Genomic DNA, 13,536 nt, shown 5'->3' with positions numbered 1-13,536 from the left:
TGTTCAACTCTTTTCGGATATCAAACAGCAAACCGAAAGAATATTGAATTGGGTTGTTACAATAGCAAACCATAATAGTATTGAATTAATTTTATAGAACAAGAATGCTGTTGCAGTTCTTTACCTAAAACCTAATAAATGTGCATTTATTAGTAAATACATGATTAAAAAAAATTAAAAGTCAAGAAATAATAATAAAAACTATACTGTATATTATTTTATCCGTTCCATTATATAAATCATTTTAGAGTATTTTACACAAATTAAAAAATAAAATTACCAGAGTCAAATTAATTAATTTATATTGGTTAGCTAGAAAAAAATTTCTAATGTAATGGTTGGACAATAAGCCTCGAAATGTTAAAAAACACATGGATTAAGGTCGTGTTCTTTTTTACTGAAATTAAATTAACTGAATTGAATGCTATTGAACTTAACTGAACTGAAATAATGCTATTAAACTTAATTGAACTGAACTGAATTACACCAAATAATTATAATTATAATAAATTTTATATATAATTATAAATTTTATATATAAATAATTATAATTATAACAAAAAAATAATAAATTATATATATAATAAATAATAAATTATATATAAGTAATTATCATTATAATAAATAATGATGAATTATATATAAATAATTATAATTATAAGAAACAATGATGAATTATATATAAATAATACTAAATTATAAGTTGTATATAAATTATATATAAGTAGTTATAATTATAATAAATAATGATTAATTATATATAAATTATATATAAGTAGTTATAATTATATATAAATAATAGTAAATTATAAATTATAATAAATAAGAATAAATTAACTGAATTGAAATTAAATTAACTTAACTTAACCGAATGCTACTGAACTGAAATTTTCTTTTTGTTGAAATAAACTGAACTGAACTTTTTTTTGAACTTACTTATATTGAAATTAAGTAAAAAAGAACGGGACTAAGGCAAAAAAAAAAAATTAATGCTTAAATTCATGGAAAACTAGAATAACTTATATTTGAAAAATTTACAAATCTAACCCAATGAGAAGACCATTTTACATATTAAGACCCATTCAGATACATGCTACCAAACTAATTCTTCCATTACATATTTTCCAAAAATACCCTTAGTATATATGTAACGAACACTTTCAAGAATCACTTCCATTCCATCTCCAAATCACTTTCAAATTTCATCATTTATCTTCAAATCACGTTCAATCTTCATCTCCAAAGATCATTTAAATTATTTTTGATTTTAAACACATAATAATCAATTACAATGTTAGAAATATTATACTCAAAGTTTTTATGCATTTATAAATATACTTCTCTAGGGTTTGATGTTCGCAAATCGTAAAATGCGAACCACCTTAGGAAAATGCGAACCTCATTTGCATTTAGTGTACAATGTGATCAATTGCGAATGATCTATATGTATATGTGTTCGCAAACACCAAAATGCAAACACCATCTATTGAAATGTGTGCTTATTTCATTGCTACAAATGCAATATAAATCATATCATGTGAATCGCATATCCATATATGCGAATGTACAAGGTTACTGCGAAAATGAATTTCACTCAATTTCACTCAATTTCATTCAGTTTGACAATGTATTTTACTCTTTTTAGCATAGTGTGTTTACAAATATTGTTATTTGTTTAGTCTCTTGGAATGACCAATTGAAAAAAAGTTGCAAGTACCATAACAAACGTTGGTGGTGGATCAAAGTTGCTTTGTGTTTTAAAAAGAATAAAGTTGGAGAAGTTAAATGAGAGAATTTACACTTCTGTAGGTGTTGATTCAACCTTATATGATTTACGAATATCCATACAATCAAAAGACAGTCCAAACAAAGTATCTATTATAGATCGCAATGATGTATGATGCTCCATAGACTATTGCTCGCTGAATCCAACCCATGTGATGCCACTGTATGTTGATTTGATATGTCGAACAATAGATGCAAAAATTCCATGAGGTTGTAAGGAAGAGAATGTTGAGACGAGTAACCCACCGCAAAATTTTCACATTCAATCCCCGGCAACGGCGCCAAAAACTTGGTGTGTTAGATATGGATTCTAGCAAACCACATGGATTGAGATGGAAATTATGTGAAAGATTACCTTGAACAACTGTTCGAATATGCAAAATATATTTGATGTTGGTTTGATGAGATTTTTATACTAAAAACAGTAAATAAATACATAAATAAAAATAACAAGATTAGCACAAACTCAGAATAGGTAACTGTTCACAGAGCTGTTCCATTAACATAAGCATACATAAAGTTCATAGTTCATGTATCTTTCTCTTTTATCACCAAGGTCTGGTGTCCCATTTCCAAAGATTCTAAGCATACAGATTAACCAAGTGTCCTTGCGTTAAGTACATCCAAGCATTAAGACCCATAAAGCATTCATGAATGAAACCTCGATAGGTGGTCGATTTTGTGTCCGTCCTCAACAACCTATACCAAAGAGTATTTCCACAACGCTAGAGCACTGTCGTGTCATCTATTGTTGCTATTACAGTGATTTGATCATCATCTAAGCATTTAAGTAACTCTTTAATTTCAGAGATAATATGCTTCATTAATAAAACAGCATACTTACAATCACCATTAGAGGCTGGCCAACCTTGCTAAGATTGTTGTTCCCTCATTTTCATGAGGGAACAGCCTCGAACACCATAAAAGAAAGGCTCCCTAAGGAGAGGCTCCCTAAATATAAGTTGCTGGAGGTAGAAGATGATAAGCTCACTAAAAGCAGAAATGTGAATCTATTTATACTAAAAAAGTTAATCTAGGTCAAAAGGGTAAAACTGTCAAATGGCTATTTGAAAAACTAATCCTAGCCATTAGATTACATAGATGTGTTGAGATGGTGACAGATGGTTGATTATAACTATATATCAGTTTTTATCTCTCTCATTCTTTGTAGATCCGCGTGTAAACCCGTTTTCCAACTTTTTTGACCCGAATCTGGACGGAAACAGGTTGTTCGATCCTTTCGCACAACTTTTCGCTTGAACTTGGCTTTTTTGTTATTTACAGACGCTGGATCCGCGTGTAAGTCCGTTTACCCACTTTTTGACCCGAATCTGGATGGAAACAGACTGTTCGATCCTTCTACACAACTGTTTGCTTGACTTTGGCTGTTTGGTCAGAATAACTATTGCAGCTTGAATTTGGCTATAAACTTGGTTTTTTATGCTCTTTTCCATTAATGTTCTAGCCCATAAATCTTGTCAAATATAATCATATCAAATAACCCCCAACTTAGAGATTTGCTGCAAAATAGAACGGAGAACAACTGCTTGAAGAGAAACAAAGAAGATGACACAAAACAAATACAACCGCAAATCACAAGTAGTAAAATTTATTCATGCTTTAATTACGAAGATTATTCCATGTTTGAGTCAAAGAAAAGGAACTAAAAACTGATTAGGTCAACAAGAATTTAAATCTCCAAATATTTAGCATGAAGTGCAATTTGATCACAAAGCAATTGCTAATGGAACACTCATCCTCACTGATAATGTTTGATATTTAAAGGTTAAATGTTTAAGCACTCAAACATCTATGCAAGCAGAGAAAAGATAATGACTTTGCAAATCGGTCCAAACAAAGCAGTTCATAACTTACATGACATGATCTAAAGGTCCTGAAAGGGTTGAAGCTGGGTTAAAGTATAAGGATATGGAAGTGAAAGAGTTTTGGGTGAAAGGCAGTTGTTGAGTTCTTGAGTGAACATGCATTTCTATTAGAGGGAATAGTTGTGTCCTACATGCATGTACGCATTTGAGAAGAGCAACTATTCTGTTTTGTTTTTTTAAGATAAACATTTTACTCCTCTTTCTTTAGAAAGATTGGGGGAAAAAGAAAACAATGCTTGAATTGTTTTAGGACAACAGTGAACCTCTAGTTATCATGCCTTAAAGTATTCTACTCAAAACAACTCATGAGGATTGATTGTAATGATTTGCAATGAATAATTGGTGAAGGTAATGTGTGTAGGGTACACAAAAATCAGGTTAGGCTCAACAAGGTTCTCTAAAAGTGGATATTCTTTAAGAACAAGTGTTCAACAGATAAGCATAGTTGGTTAACCTAATGCCTTTGTCATTTCATCCCATACAGCTATAAACAAGTTGGAAGGGCTACCAAAGCAAAGCCTATCTATTCTAAAACATGAAAAGCCCACTCAACAATAAAAATGTTGCATAAACATGCAAATGAAGGCTCAAGTCTCACTGAGAAGGGTAAACATTCAATAGACTAAATGATCAAATATGGAGATAGTAATTCTTATTAAGAAAATCAATTCAAAATTCTAATTCTATATTATTAAACTCAAAATAGTCTTAGTAATCAAAATATAAGTAAATTAATACTGCCTAGGCTACTACTGCATGCATGGAAGAAAATGACATAATGGATAGATATACATAAGTGAACACGTAGCCGTTCAAGAGGCGAACAACCAAGAAAAACGAAAATTAAAAAAATTGGTGCTTAAAAAGGACAAACCAAACACAAAATCAACATCAAGGGAATTAGTAGACATGGTAAGAAAACAACAAGCAACAGTATCAAGTAGTAATTCCTTCACCCCCCAACTTAAAAATCTGCATTATCCCCAATGCAACTATCAAATAGGAAGCAACAAGAGAAACTACACATACCAATCGAACAACCAAAACCATCCAATGGGCAAGTGATGGTAACAGAATAGCCAGTTGGAAAAAGAGGTACATATTTGCTTAGTCAAAATGGGTGGAGAGGATTCACCAAATGCTTTCTACAACAACTGCATCATAGGGGTACCTTCATCATTTAGATCATTTGCTTTCACAAAGGGGGGGTTGTGCTTAAATCCTCTAAAGTAGCAGGAACAACTGTTCTCACCTGATTGCACTTGTTTTACACAGCTGCAATCTATGAAAAACAAAGAAAGATGATACCAACATAGCTAAATAGTTGGGCATAAAGAAAGAGAGAAAATAGAATGAAATTATGATGAAAATTTTGGTCATTTCTCTTTATTTACACTCTTCTCAATCACAGAGGATTGAGCCCTCAATTTTTTTTAAATCATGGCTTTTTACTTTTTCTATGAAAAATTGTACCCTCACATAAATCAAGAAAATCATTTCACCCTTTCCCAAATTTGACAAGACATCACACCTACTAAATTTTCAAATCAAAGTAAAATTTAAAATTAACCCCAACCTTGTCTTAAATTATAATTTTGAGGCAATAATTTTTAAACTTTACCTTAAGAAAATAAAGAAAGGTGAAAATATCTCAAAATATCCAGTGGCTAATATGAAAATTAAAAACACAATCTATACAGAAATGAAGCATTAAATTAAAGGATAGAATGCTTGGGGTTTCCAAGACTTTTGCTACAATTGGTGTTTGTAGCGAACATCATATTCCTCATTGGTTGTTCATAGTTACCGCATTGATTTTCCCTTCCATTATTCGTCTAGCACGTTTGAGTGTTCTTCTCCTCCTGCTCTATAGGTCCTGTCACGCGATCTAATAGAAAAAAGAAATAGCACAGCTCTTCACATAAACTAAACCGGTTGTTCTAATCCAGCACACCATGAACAAACGTGTTGAACATCTATTTAAGCATATATTTAACAAAATTTTCAAATTTAATCCCCGACAACGGCGCCAAAAATTTGGTGTGTTAGATATGGACTCTAGCAAGTGTACTAGAAAATGTAGTTTTGGTAAGACCAAGTGTTGTATTCCACGGGGATTGAGATGTAAATTATGTGAAAGATTACCTTGAACAACTGTTCGAATATGCAAAATATATTTGATGTTGGTTTGATGAGATTTTTATACTAAAAACAGTAAATAAATACATAAATAAAACTAACAAGATTAGCACAAACTCAGAACAGGTAACTGCTCGCACAGCTGTTCCATTAACATAAGCATACATAAAGTTCATGGTTCGTGTATCTTTCTCTTTTATCACTAAGGTCCGGTGTCCCATTTTCAAATATTCTAAGCATACAGATTAACCAAGTGTGCTTGCATAAGTGCATCCAAGCATTAAGACCCAGAAAGCATTCATAAATGAAACCCCGATAGGTGGTCGATTTCGTGTCTGTCCTCAACAACATATACCAAAGAGTATTTCCACAACGCTAGAGCACTGTCGTGTCATCTATTGTTGCTATTACAGAGATTTGATCATAATCTAAACATTTAAGTAACTCTTTAATAACCATTCAGAGATAAACATACTTCATTAATAAAACATCAGACTTACAATCACCATTAGAGGCTGGCCAAGCTTGCTAAGATGGTTGTTCCCTTATTTTTATGAGGGAACAACCTCGAACACCATAAAAGAAAAGCTCCCTAAGAAGAGGCTCCTTAAATATAAGTGGCTGGAGGTAGAAGATGATAAGCTCTCTACAAAGCAGAAATGTGAATCTATTTATACTAAAAAAGTTAATCTAGGTTAAAAAGGTAAAACTGTCAAACGACTATTTGAAAAACTAACCCTAGCCATTAGATTACATAGATGTGTTGGGATGGTGACAGATGGGTGACTACAGCTGTATATCACTTCTTATCTCTCTCACCCTTTGTAGATCCGCGTGTAAACCCGTGTACCCACTTTTTTTACCTGAATCTGGACGGAAACAGGCTGTTCGATCCTTTCACACAACTGTTCGCTTGAACTTGGGTTTTTTGTTATTTGCAGACGCTAGATCCACGTCTAAGTCTGTTTACCCACTTTTTGACCGGAATCTAGATAAAAACATGTTGTTTGATCGTTCTGCACAACTGTTTGCTTGACTTTGGCTGTTTTGTCAGAATAGTTATTTGCAGCTTCGATTTGGCTACAAACATGGTCTTTTATGCTATTTTCTATTAATGTTCTAGCCCATAAATATTGTCAAATATACTCATATCAGAAAGGAGCACCGCCTTGTCATATCAACTGTTACTCCCGAGTCATGATAGAATCTGGGGCGGCTAAGAGTCAGCTAGTCAACCTATTTTTGAAAACCTTGGCAGATGGTGCTCTACTCTAGTATAATAATCTTCCAGAATATACTCAAAATGACCCGAAATTGCTTTTTGATGCCTTTTTAGACCACTATAGGTATCGAGCCCACATGAAGGTTAAGATGAGTGACTTGGAGATGATTAAGTAGAAGCATAATGAGCCTTTTGAAGACTACTTCAACCGATGGATGGATAAAAATATCTTATTAAAGAACAAACCAGATAAGGAAGACATGTTATCCAAATTGATAAAGGGTGCTTTACCTCCTTACCGTGATGCCATGCGATATCGAGATTTTAAGTCTTATGATGAGGCTTACCGTATGGCTCTTCGGGTCGAAAAGTATGAAGGATCTCGTACCACAGGATCAGATGGATACCGGGGAAGAACTTACAATTAGGCTGATCCAGCTTCTAACTTCACAAACCCTAGTTCAGCTATTGTTCCTCAAAACAATACTTCAACTCAAGTCAAAATGCTTGATGGGGCAATTGTTTCTGATAAGAAGAACGAATCGGGGAATAATCTAGGTATCAACCGATGGGGCATCCCTCTTAGTTCACTGTTCTCTAAACTGAAGAAGGTAAAACTGATGGACCCACTAAAGCCTTATGCAAATCTCCCATAAGGCTCTGATATAGGGAATTTTTGCTTCTATCATCAAACCATGGGTCATTACACCAATAGTTGCAAGCTCTTAAACGATATATTCAGCATCTGATTGATGAAGGAAAGATAATCGATCCTTCTTACGAAGAATCCGCTTCACAACTTTGGGAAATCAGTCAATATGATGTCTTTAGGGGTGAGTGAGAGCTTTGTACTTGAACACAGGAAGGTGAATGCCAGTGTTCAAACCATATCAGTTGAAAGGACCCAATATATATGTCCAATCGACCTAAGCTATATTTCCTCAAATGAAGAGGCTGAGAATAATTCCTATAGGATAAATCATGTGACCAGGAGTGGTCGTGCTTACAACGTTGTTCCACCTCCCAGAGGAAGTCCTATTAACTTACATGCACCTAATGTTTCTACTTCGATATCTGTCGTTTTGGAAAAAGAGAAAGAACATGAAGATCTGTTGATCACACAGCTCAAGAAAACTCCACCTCAGACTAGTGTCTCGCATTTGATAATGAAATCCCCAGAACATCGAAGTGCTTTAGTCAAAGCCCTATCAAAATGTAGGCCCCACTAGTGGTATCAGCAAATGTCTTAGGTTGCATGTTGACTCAGATGTGCACTAAGTCTACTAAAGTTTCCTTTTGCGACAACGATCTACCAGTTGAGGGAAGAAACCATAATAAGCCTTTGTACATTCAGGTTAAAATACTAGACAGGGTCATCCCATGTGTTATAGTCGATGATGGATCATCACTCAATGTGTGCCCCAAGAAAATGATAAGTTCTTTGGGTTTACTAGAAGAGAGTCTGAAAGAGTCACATACAGTGATCCGGGCTTATTGATAAGAGCAATATGGACAAGATTGTGAGATCAAACTTTCATGGAAAAGAATCTTAAAGTCCAAGTTTTCAAGCATTCAAGGGTGAAACAGCCCGAAATCACATCATTGAGGATTCCTCTCGAACAGCTATGAAGAAGGGCAGAACAACACAGTTGCCAACAAAAACGGGTCCAAGAGACGGGTTTTCGGACTTATGCGCGGGTCAAGCAACGAGATTGAGAGAGTGCCTCTAATTCAATCTAACTATTTGGAATAGGACTCTAATTAAGTGTTCTAATTCAATCTAACTAAGGATTAGAATTAAGAGGCTATAAATACACCCCCTATATGTGAATTTCGGCTAACATGACACTATTCCTAGGGGTAGGAATTTCGGCCAACACTAATAGTTTAGTGTAGGTTTCAGCCAACATAAGAAAAGAGGAAGAAAAGTTCATCCCGTCTCCATTCGATTAATTTCTATCTCTGTTTTCTCTATCCTTGATCTTGTGTTGATTTATTAGAGGCAATCTCCTTTGATTGCTATTCATCGGTTGTATTCTAATCGTTTACTTGTTTGGTTTTTGTTTGTGTTCGTGAAACTCGGGATTAAGAGTTGTGGGCACTTCGTTTGCAACTGTAGATAGATCGTCAATAAATGTATTTCGTTCTATCCCTCTTTATATGAAATAACGCTTAACAGATCTTGCGTTAAAGGAAATAAGTAAAATTTTATATTTTCGATGTGTTTGTGTTTGCCTATTTTCCTTCAGTGGTATCAGAGCCAGGTTAAATCCGTTATTTCATATATGTAAATATTAAATGATTAAGATGGGATTAAGATGTTTTATGATTCGGTTAATTAACAAAGGGGTTTGTAGAATTAAAGGTTGATTAAAACAATGGTTGTATATGTGATATACGTGTTTTTGTGGATTAAAGGTTTAACCGTTTGAATCGTTAAAAGAGTTAATTAGATTAATTTTTGAAAAATTGATTTTATTAACGATTTAAGCGAAAAGGTTAGAACCGATTAATTATTGATATATATTTGAAAAGGTTATATAAACCGATTTCTATAAATATGTATATGAAATTAAAAGTTAAGTTTTAATTAAAAGGGTTTTGATTAGAACATGTTTTAGTTTAAATAAAATAAAATTAAAGTTTTAATTTAAAATAAAATAAGTTGGGCAGCAGCTTTTTTGAGTTGCTGCCAACTTTCGAGGACAGCAGCTCAAAAGAGCTGCTGTCCACTTTTGGGCGGCATTGCTGCCTTTTTGGCAGCAATACCGTCTGTCGCGGATGCGATCCGCGATGGGGACGAACCCGGTTTTCGTTCCCGTCACGTTTATTTTACGTTTCTGATCTTTTGAAAATATTTTGGTTTTTCAGAAAACTAAAATCAATATATATATATATATATATATAATTAATTAATCCACTTGATTTTGATCGTTGTCTAATTAAAGTTATTTGATACGGTTAATTAGGCGAACTATTTCATTGATACAAAATTAAAATTTAGGAACAACGATTCAGCCCATATAAGTTTATTGATATATAATTGTTATAACTAATAAAATGATATGGTAATTATGTGTGTTTTAATTTGATTTTACAAACCGTTTTGTGCTTAATAATTATATTTGATATATTGGTTAAACACGTTAAACAGTTTTGGTAAAATAATTAAACACGATAATTTATAATTTCTCGTCTTAAAAGTTTTTGTGTTTTGGAATTGATTTTACAAAGTTATTTGATGTTTAATTATTTGTATGTGATACAGTTGAATTAAACACGTTAAATAATTTTGGTAAAATAATTGAACACAAATAATTAATATTTTGTATAGTTATATTTTGAGTGTCTAATTAAGTTTATATTTGATATATTTTAATTAGAATAAAATATAAATGATACAAAATTAATTAAAGGACTAAATTGATGGTAAAATTAATTTAAGTGTTAATTTGATTAACTAAAATATTACATAAACAGTTTATATAATCAACCAATTAAATTTATTTAATTGAGTTTTTGCATGTTTAGTGTTATGGACATATTTAGACTGCTCTATAATTGTTATTTAGTCTTTTGGTATTTTGGAAAATAGGGTATGCGTATCCTGCCTTATCTACTCTTTATTGTATTTCTCTTCTCACCTCAATCCTTTCAAATTAGTTGAAGTATTCTAAAGTAGTATAGAAATTAAATATTGTTGTAAATCAAGGCGCCAAGGAAAAGATGGAGGACCTGAAGGATAAATATGTAATAGTTAGTATTTACCCTAGAGTGACCTTTTATTCCGTTTCTGGCTCAACGGAATAAATTTAGATAATATGTCCATAACCGCCAATGTTGAATGTATGGTCTGATGTATACTAAAGCAAATCAAGACTAGGTTAGATTATGAGACTTTAGATAAAGATCCCTCACTAAACAAAAGTTAAGTCAATAAATAAGTTATAAATCAGTTTCCTCCCTAATATTATAATTCAGCCGGAAGTATCTGGGGCCTTTGGGTTGTTGAGTCACTCAAGCTCGGGGTCTCTCTTTTTAGATAACACTTGAATTATTGAAAATTGTTTTTATGAATATAAGGTTAAGACTTCAACTAGCCTAGAATAATTGGATGAGTCACTCATGTTGTTCGAAGCTGGTAGGCAATATGGTTGGGATTAATATTAAAACATATTAGTTACTAATGTGGTTAGTCACCCAATAACCTAGGAATCATATAGTTGATGTCATTGATTACATGAATCTACCTATCGAATGAAGCTAGCTTGTTGAGTCATTCAAGGCAAAACTTCACTGGATAGGATCCTAGCTTACTAAAGAGTTTGTGAAATTCTTCGAATTAATATTGAGGGTTATTAATTTGGCAAAATAGTGGGAGCAATTTAAACAAACTAAAGTCCTATATACATTTTCACACTAATTTTGATTTGACAAATCTATCTAAATTAGAATTAAAATCCCTAGGAAAAATTCTCAACACATTAAATTTAAAAGCTTTGATTTATTGTTACTAATGTGTTTGTTGAGTGTTTTGGATAAAATAAATTATAAGTGCAAAAGATAATTAAAAGACCAAGCCCATAAGCCAGGTCAAGACCCAAGAAAGCAAAGAAGAAAGTCAAACAGATTAAAGGCCCTTTGGATCAACTCAGCCCAGCAGAAGGAAGGATCTAGAAGAAAAGGCAATGCCTTCACAACGAAGCTGCTGACTTGAAAGACCAAAGGAGGAAGTAGACAAAGCACAAGTTAACTTCTTTACTTGCAGACAAAGCTTCACCAATTGAGGAAAGATTTAGAAGCAACAGACGAGCTGTCGCTGCGCTGTCCGAAAATCTTTGCCAAAAATGGTGAGACCATTTGAAAGCACTTTGAGTAAAGCAACTGAAGCGCTGCTGAACAAGAAACACAACGACAAAGAAGACTTCGTTATGATTGGCCGTGACACTGAGCGCTGAGGATGAAAGAGACAGCAGAGCCGTTTCCTTCTAACGGTTATTTCGAAATTCAAAATGACTGATGCCTTGAAGTGTCACTATAAAAGGCCTGTCATTTGCTTCATTCAGACTTGATCTTGAACACGCGAAAGCTCTAAGCAAATTCATACTTGAAGTTCCATCTGAAACTAAAGCAAACACATTTTTACACCAACTCTTATTTCTGTGTGTAAACAATAGATTAGATCATTCAAGTGTTCTTCCTTTTAGAACAAAATATTATCAATCATTAAATCTAATTAGAAGACTCTGGGTTGCTCGGTATTTAGCTATTAGAGTTGATTAGTGCTGAGTATAGGTATATAGAGGACGGTACTCTGTAACTGCTCGCTGACTATTGTAAGGGGTTTGTGCTCTACCCAAAAGAGCTCAGTAGTAGATTAAAGCTCGGAAAGGAATTCTGGGGACTGGATGTAGGCAGGAGACCGAACCAGGATAAACTGCTGAGTAACATTTTCTATCCCTTATCTCCTATATCTGCTTGCTTTTATTTCTGGTTAAGAAAACATTTAACTTAAGCCTGCTGAGTTGCTTGATCTAGTGTTGAGTTCAGGAATAAACTTCTAAGTGCTATCTCCTGAATCAACATCAGAAACAACTTTAGTTGCTGACCAACTAAAGCTGCCTTTGACCGCACTCAGTATCATTGTGCTAATTAATCTCTGTGAGAAAATAAACTCACAATTTAAACAAGTCAGCCTTAATACATAAAATTTTAAATAGTTCCTTTAACCCCACCTTAGGAACTTATTCTCATAACACAAGGGACGAACAAGTTGTATCAGAGCCTAAAAGCTCAACTCACAAGATAACACTATCTTGAGATGATCCCTATAGCATGGCTGTCAATAACACTCGTTTCCTCCCAGGAAATGAAACAACTCAGATCTTGCATGAGGGCTTGTCCATCACTAGGCCACCTCTGCTCTTCGGGTCTAACTACACCTTCTGGAAGAACACAATGAAAAATTTCATTGAGGCCACGAATATGAGTGCCTGGCTAGCAATAGTCCAATGCTCGTTCATTCCCTATGAAACTGTTGATAATGTAAAAGTTATCAAAGATGAGGCTAAGTGGACTGATGATGACATAAAGAAATTACAAAATCACGCATTGGCTATCAATATACTTCACTGTGCGTTAGATGCTGCAAAGTATAATAAGATTTTAGGATGCGAATTAGCATAGGAAATCTGGAAGAAGCTGGAAGTTACATATGAAGGTACCAGCAAGGTGAAAGAGTCAAAGGTGAACCAGCACATGAGACTTTACGAGCTGTTTGAAATGAATGAAGGCGAAGGCATTTCAGAGATGAATGCAAGATTCACCAACATCATAAATGAGCTCAAAAGACTTGGAAAAAGCTTTTCAGAATAGGAACAAGTCAATAAGATACTCAGGAGCCTTCCAAAGAGCTAGCAAGCCAAGAAGACTGCTGTCGAGGAAGCTCATGATCTGACCACGTACAAATACGATGAGCTGATCGGATCTCTTCTGACTCATGAG

Source organism: Euphorbia lathyris, chromosome 7 (assembly GCF_963576675.1).
Source record: "Euphorbia lathyris chromosome 7, ddEupLath1.1, whole genome shotgun sequence".
Taxonomy (NCBI): domain Eukaryota; kingdom Viridiplantae; phylum Streptophyta; class Magnoliopsida; order Malpighiales; family Euphorbiaceae; genus Euphorbia; species Euphorbia lathyris.
The sequence above is the reverse complement of the archived record's forward strand: the minus strand, read 5'-3'. Positions refer to the sequence as shown.